The sequence below is a fragment of the Carassius carassius genome, chromosome 31 (genome assembly GCF_963082965.1).
Source record: "Carassius carassius chromosome 31, fCarCar2.1, whole genome shotgun sequence".
NCBI classification, from domain to species: domain Eukaryota; kingdom Metazoa; phylum Chordata; class Actinopteri; order Cypriniformes; family Cyprinidae; genus Carassius; species Carassius carassius.
The window spans coordinates 1572682-1578329 of record NC_081785.1 but is presented as its reverse complement, the minus strand read 5'-3'; positions in this window follow the sequence as shown (position 1 = coordinate 1578329).

The following is a 5648-nucleotide window of genomic DNA, read 5'->3' as shown; positions in this document are numbered from 1 at the left end:
CCCTCTATTGATTGACAGTGGTTTCATGTCTCTGTCTCCCTGCTGTAGAAAGTTATTACAAAAAGAAGGTTAATTTTGGACATGCAATTCCCTAATCAGCCACTTGGGGTAAAATGAAAGGATGTGAAAAATATCCACTCTCTCTTTCTATTGATTGACACTGGTTTAATGTGCCTATCTTCCTGTTGTAGAAAGTTATTACAAAAAGGGGGTTAATTTTGGACATGCAATTCCCTTTCCTAGCAGTAGGGGTAAAAAGAAAGGTTGTGAAAAATGTCCACTTTCCCCCTCTATAGATTGACACTGGTTTCATGTCTCTGTCTCCCTGCTGTAGAAAGTTATTACAAAAAGAAGGTTAATTTTGGACATCCAATTCCTTTTTCTACCAGTAGGGGTAAAAAGAAAGGTTGTGAAAAATGTCCACTGTCCCCGTCTATTGATTGACACTGGTTTCATGTATCTGTCTCACTGCTGTGGAAAGTTATTACAAAAAGAAGGTTAAATTGGACATGCGATTCCCTTTTTTACCAGTATGAGTAAAAAGAAAGGTTGTGAAAAATGTCCACTGTCCCCCTCTATTGATTGACACTGGTTTAATGTCTCTGTCTACCTGCTGTAGAAAGTTATTACAAAAAGAAGGTTAATTTTGGACATCCAATTCCCTTTTCTACCAGTAGGGGTAAAAAGAAAGGTTGTGGAAAATGTCCACTGTCCCCCTCTATTGATTGACACTGGTTTCATGTCTCTGACTCACTGCTGTAGAAAGTTATTACAAAAAGAAGGTTAATTTTGGACATGCAGTTCCCTAATCAGCCACTTGGGGAAAAATGAAAGGTTGTGAAAAATATCCACTGTCTCCCTCTATTGATAGACACTGGTTTCATGTCTCTGTCTCCCTGCTGTAGAAAGTTATTACAAAAAGAAGGTTAATTTTGGACATCCAATTCCCTTTTCTACCAGTAGGGGTAAAAAGAAAGGTTGTGAAAAATGTCCACTCTCTCCTTCTATTGATTGTCAGTGGTTTCATGTCTCTGTCTCCCTGCTGTAGAAAGTTATTACAAAAAGAAAGTTTGTGAAAAATGTCCACTGGTCCCCTTTATTGATTGACACAGGTTTCATGTCTCTGTCTCACTGCTGTAGAAAGTTATTACAAAAAGAAGGTTAAATTGGACATGCGATTCCCTTTTTTACCAGTAGGAGTAAAAAGAAAGGTTGTGAAAAATGTCCACTGTCCCCCTCTATTAATTGACAGTGGTTTCATGTCTCTGTCTCCCTGCTGTAGAAAGTTATTACAAAAAAAAGGTTATTTTTGGACATCCAATTCCCTTTTCTACCAGTAGGGGTAAAAAGAAAGGTTGTGAAAAATGTCCACTGTCCCCGTCTATTGATTGACACTGGTTTCATGTATCTGTCTCACTGCTGTAGAAAGTTATTACAAAAAGAAGGTTAAATTTGGACATGTAATTCCCTTTTCTACCAGTAGGGGTAAAAAGAAAGGTTGTGAAAAATGTCCACTGTCCCCCTCTATTGATTGACACTGGTTTCATGTCTCTGACTCACTGCTGTAGAAAGTTAATACAAAAAGAAGGTTAATTTTGGACATGCAGTTCCCTAATCAGCCACTTGGGGAAAAATGAAAGGTTGTGAAAAATATCCACTGTCTCCCTCTATTGATAGACACTGGTTTCATGTCTCTGTCTCCCTGCTGTAGAAAGTTATTACAAAAAGAAGGTTAATTTTGGACATCCAATTCCCTTTTCTACCAGTAGGGGTAAAAAGAAAGGTTGTGAAAAATGTCCACTCTCTCCTTCTATTGATTGTCAGTGGTTTCATGTCTCTGTCTCCCTGCTGTAGAAAGTTATTACAAAAAGAAAGTTACATTTGGACATGCAATTCTATTTTCTACCAGTAAGGGTAAAAAAAAGGTTGTGAAAAATGTCCACTGTCCCCCTCTATTGATTCACACTGGTTTCATGTCTCTGTCTCACTGCTATAGAAAGTTATTACAAAAAGGAAGTTAATTTTGGACATGCAATTCCCTTTTCTACCAGTAGGGGCAAAAAGCAAGGTTGTGAAAAATGTCCACTGTCCCCCACTATTGATTGACACTGGTTTAATGTATCTGTCTCTTTGCTATAGAAAGTTATTACAAAAAGAAGGTTAATTTTGGACATGCAATTCTCTTATCAGCCACTTGGGGTAAAATGAAAGGATGTGAAAAATATCCACTCTCTCCTTCTATTGATTGACACTGGTTTCATGTGTCTTTTTTCCTGCTGTAGAAAGTTATTACAAAAAGAAGGTTAATTTTGGACATCCAATTCCCTTTTCTACCAGTAGGGGTAAAAAGAAAGGTTGTGAAAAATGTCCACTGTCCCCCTCTATTGATTGACACTGGTTTCATGTCTCTGACTCACTGCTGTAGAAAGTTATTACAAAAAGAAGGTTAAATTTGGACATGTAATTCCCTTTTTTACCAGTAGGGGTAAAAAGAAAGGTTGTGAAAAATGTCCACTGTCCCCCTCTATTGATTGACACTGGTTTCATGTCTCTGACTCACTGCTGTAGAAAGTTATTACAAAAAGAATGTTAATTTTGGACATGCAGTTCCCTAATCAGCCACTTGGGGAAAAATGAAAGGTTGTGAAAAATATCCACTGTCTCCCTCTATTGATAGACACTGGTTTCATGTCTCTGTCTCCCTGCTGTAGAAAGTTATTACAAAAAGAAGGTTAATTTTGGACATCCAATTCCCTTTTCTACCAGTAGGGGTAAAAAGAAAGGTTGTGAAAAATGTCCACTCTCTCCTTCTATTGATTGTCAGTGGTTTCATGTCTCTGTCTCCCTGTTGTAGAAAGTTATTACAAAAAGAAAGTTAAATTTGGACATGCAATTCTATGTTCTACCAGTAAGGGTAAAAAAAAGGTTGCGAAAAATGTCCACTGTGCCCCTCTATTGATTCACACTGGTTTCATGTCTCTGTCTCACTGCTATAGAAAGTTATTACAAAAAGGAAGTTAATTTTGGACATGCAATTCCCTTTTCTACCAGTAGGGGCAAAAAGCAAGGTTGTGAAAAATGTCCACTGGTCCCCTTTATTGATTGACACAGGTTTCATGTCTCTGTCTCACTGCTGTAGAAAGTTATTACAAAAAGAATGTTAAATTGGACATGCAATTCCCTTTTCTACCAGTAGGGGTAAAAAGAAAGGTTGTGAAAAATGTCCACTGTCCCCGTCTATTGATTGACACTGGTTTCATGTATCTGTCTTACTGCTGTAGAAAGTTATTACAAAAAGAAGGTTAAATTTGGACATGTAATTCCCTTTTCTACCAGTAGGGGTAAAAAGAAAGGTTGTGAAAAATGTCCACTGTCCCCGTCTATTGATTGACACTGGTTTCATGTATCTGTCTCACTGCTGTAGAAAGTTATTACAAAAAGAAGGTTAAATTTGGACATGTAATTCCCTTTTCTACCAGTAGGGGTAAAAAGAAAGGTTGTGAAAAATGTCCACTGTCCCCCTCTATTGATTGACACTGGTTTCATGTCTCTGACTCACTGCTGTAGAAAGTTATTACAAAAAGAATGTTAATTTTGGACATGCAGTTGCCTAATCAGCCACTTGGGGAAAAATGAAAGGTTGTGAAAAATATCCACTGTCTCCCTCTATTGATAGACACTGGTTTCATGTCTCTGTCTCCCTGCTGTAGAAAGTTATTACAAAAAGAAGGTTAATTTTGGACATCCAATTCCCTTTTCTACCAGTAGGGGTAAAAAGAAAGGTTGTGAAAAATGTCCACTCTCTCCTTCTATTGATTGTCAGTGGTTTCATGTCTCTGTCTCCCTGCTGTAGAAAGTTATTACAAAAAGAAAGTTAAATTTGGACATGCAATTCTATGTTCTACCAGTAAGGGTAAAAAAAAGAATGTGAAAAATGTCCACTGTCCCCCTCTATTGATTCACACTGGTTTCATGTCTCTGTCTCACTGCTATAGAAAGTTATTACAAAAAGGAAGTTAATTTTGGACATGCAATTCCCTTTTCTACCAGTAGGGGCAAAAAGCAAGGTTGTGAAAAATGTCCACTGGTCCCCTTTATTGATTGACACAGGTTTCATGTCTCTGTCTCACTGCTGTAGAAAGTTATTACAAAAAGAATGTTAAATTGGACATGCAATTCCCTTTTCTACCAGTAGGGGTAAAAAGAAAGGTTGTGAAAAATGTCCACTGTACCCCACTATTGATTGACACTGGTTTAATGTATCTGTCTCTTTGCTATAGAAAGTTATTACAAAAAGAAGGTTAATTTTGGACATGCAATTCCCTTATAAGCCACTTGGGGTAAAATGAAAGGATGTGAAAAATATCCACTCTCTCCTTCTATTGATTGACACTGGTTTCATGTGTCTGTCTTCCTGCTGTAGAAAGTTATTACAAAAAGAAGGATAATTTTGGACATGCAATTCCTTTTCCTAGCAGTAGAGGTAAAAAGAAAGGTTGTGAAAAATGTCCACTCTCTCCCTCTATTGATTGAAACTGGTTTCATGTCTCTGTCTCACTGCTGCAGAAAGTTATTACAAAAAGAAGGTTAATTTTGGACATGCAATTCCCTAATCAGCCACTTGGGGTAAAATGAAAGGATGTGAAAAATATCCACTCTCTCCTTCTATTGATTGACACTGGTTTAATGTGCCTATCTTCCTGCTGTAGAAAGTTATTACAAAAAGGGGGTTAATTTTGGACATGCAATTCCCTTTCCTAGCAGTAGGGGTAAAAAGAAAGGTTGTGAAAAATGTCCACTGTCCCCCTCTATAGATTGACACTGGTTTCATGTCTCTGTCTCCCTGCTGTAGAAAGTTATTACAAAAAGGAGGTTAATTTTGGACATGCAATTTCCTTTCCCAGCAGTAGGGGTAAAAAGAAAGGTTGTGAAAAATGTCCACTGTCCCCCTCTATTGATTGACACTGGTTTCATGTCTCTGTCTCCCTGCTGTAGAAAGTTATTACAAAAAGGAGGTTAATTTTGGACATGCAATTCTTTTTTCTACCAGTAGGGGTAAAAAGAAAGGTTGTGAAAAATGTCCACTGTCCCCCACTATTGATTGACACTGGTTTCATTTATCTGTCTCTTTGCTGTAGAAAGTTATTACAAAACGAAAGTTAATTTTGGACATGCAATTCCCTTATCAGCCACTTGGGGTAAAATCAAAGGATGTGAAAAATATCCACTCTCTCCTTCTATTGATTGACACTGGTTTCATGTGTCCGTCTTCCTGCTGTAGAAAGTTATTACAAAAAGAAGTTTAATTTTGGACATGCAATTCCTTTTCCTAGCAGTAGGGGTAAAAAGAAAGGTTGTGAAAAATGTCCACTCTCTCCCTCTATTGATTGAACTGGTTTCATGTCTCTGTCTCACTGCTGCAGAAAATTATTACAAAAAGAAGCTTAATTTTGGACATGCAATTCCCCAATCAGACACTTGGGGTAAAATGAAAGGATGTGAAAAATATCCACTCTCTCCTTCTATTGATTGACACTGGTTTAATGTGTCTATCTTCCTGCTGTAGAAAGTTATTGCAAAAAGGGGGTTAATTTTGGACATGCAATTCCCTTTCCTAGCAGTAGGGATAAAAAGAAAGGTTGTGAAAA